The sequence below is a fragment of the Chiloscyllium plagiosum genome, unplaced genomic scaffold, assembly GCF_004010195.1.
Source record: "Chiloscyllium plagiosum isolate BGI_BamShark_2017 unplaced genomic scaffold, ASM401019v2 scaf_5388, whole genome shotgun sequence".
NCBI lineage: Eukaryota > Metazoa > Chordata > Chondrichthyes > Orectolobiformes > Hemiscylliidae > Chiloscyllium > Chiloscyllium plagiosum.
Window position 1 is genome coordinate 18,252 of NW_025215033.1, and position 2,229 is coordinate 20,480.

The following is a 2,229-nucleotide window of genomic DNA, read 5'->3' on the forward strand; positions in this document are numbered from 1 at the left end:
CAAGGCAAAGCTTTTCACTGTGCCTCAGTGCACGTGACAATGAATTCAATTCAATTCAATTGTGGAATGTCGACGACATGGATTTTTCGAGCAGCTTGTGGTGGAGCCAACTCGGGAACAGGCAATACTCGATTTAGCATTGTATAATGAGGCAGACGAGACAGGGGAGCTGAAGATGAAGGAACCCTTAGGATGATAATATGATTGAATTTACCCTGCAATTACCCTAAGAGGGAGAATATACAATCAGAGGTAACGGTATTAAAGTTGAATAAAGGCAAGTACAGAGGCATGAGGGAGGAGCTGGGTGAAATTGGTGAGGAGAGGAGCCTAACAAGAACGCAGGAAAGTGGAAATGCAGTAGCAGGAGTGTCTGAGCGTAACTCATCAGACACATCAGAGACACATCCTGTGGAAAATGAGGCATGGTGTCGGGAGGATGAGGCAACCATGGCGGACTGAGGAAGTCATCGATAGCATAAAGGCAAAAGAGAAAAGATATAATGTGGCGAAGGGCAGTGGGTAATCAGAGGATTGGGAAGCTCACAAAGACCCACAAAGGGCAACAGCAAAACCAATGAGGTGGGAGAAGATTAAATATAAGATAACTACTAATATATAGTTAAAAATCACACAACATCAGGTTATAGTCCAACAGGTTTATTCGGAAGCACACTAGCTTTCGGAGCGACGCTCCTTCATCATGTGATTGTGGAGGGCTCGATCGTAACACAGAATGTTTAGCCATAAATTCTGTGTTACGATCGAGCCCTCCACAATCACCTGATGAAGGAGCGTCGCTCCGAAAGCTAGTGTGCTTCCAATTAAACCTGTTGGACTATAACCTGGTGTTGTGTGATTTTTAACTTTGTACACCCCAGTCCAACACCGGCATCTCTGAATCATTACTAATATAAAGTAAGACTGCAGTTGTTTCTTTATTCATATAAACGCAAAAGAGAGGGAGAAGTTGACAATGGGCCATTGGAAAATGACAATTGACAGAAAGTAGTGGGGAACAAGGAAATTGTTGAGGAACTGAAAAAATATTTTCTGCCAGTCTTCACAGTGGAAGACATGAGTTATACCCAAATATACAAGAGAATGGGGGGAACAGATGTGAGTCTAGTGGCCATCACTGTGAAAGTGCAAAAAACACTGAATGGCCTGAAGGTCGATACATCATCTGGATCAGATAGAGTACCCTCCAGAGTTCTAAGGTAGACAACTAAAGAAATAGTGGATACGTTACGGAGAGCTTTCAGGAATCGCTAGATTCAGAAAGGGTGCGAAAGGACTGAAAAATCGCAAACGTGACACCCCACTTTAAAAAGAAACAACACAGAAGCTGGCAAATTATAGACCAATCCGCCGAATCTGGGTTGTGGATAAGATCCTGGAATCCATTCCGTTGGAAGAAATTTCTGAATACTTGGAAGTGCATGTTAAAATAAGGCAAAGTCAGTAATGTTTCATCATGGAGAGGCCATACTTGACAAATCTGCAAAAATTCCTCTTTGAGGAAGTAACGAGGAAGATAGACAAAGGAGAGCCATTGGATGTTATGTGTCTGGGCTTCATGAAGGCCTTTGATATTTGCCGCACAGGAGACTACTGAATAAGGTATGGGCCCATGGTTTCAGAGGAAAGCTGCGCTCTCAGGACAGAAAGCAGTGATTGGGAGCAAAATGATCCTTCTCAGGATGGCAGCTGGTGACAAGTGACGTTCCTCAAGGCTGTGTTGGGACTACAACTTTTCATTTTCTCCATTAGCGATCTAGGTAAAGTACCTGAGGGCATTGTGTGTCAATTTGCAGACAATGCAATGGCAGGAGGACAGGTAGCATTGAGGAGGCGGCGATGCTGCAGAAGGATATGGGCATGCAAGGAGCATTGGAAAATAGATGGCAGATGGAGCATAATGTGGGAAAGTGTGAGGTGTTGCACTTTGGTAGAAAGAATAAAGACACGGACTGTTGTCTAAATGGGACGAAGGTGCACATGCCTGTAGTGCAAGGATACTTGAGTATATTAGCCCAGGATTCTCTTCAGATGAACTTGCAGATTGAAGCTATAGTTTGGAAGACGGATGCAATGCTGACATTTATTTTTGGAATATTTGAATATAAAAGCAGGGATGCACTTCCGCTTTGGAATATTTGAATATAAAAGCAGGGATGCACTTCCGCAACTCTATAACAATCTGCTCAGACCTAATCTGGATTACTG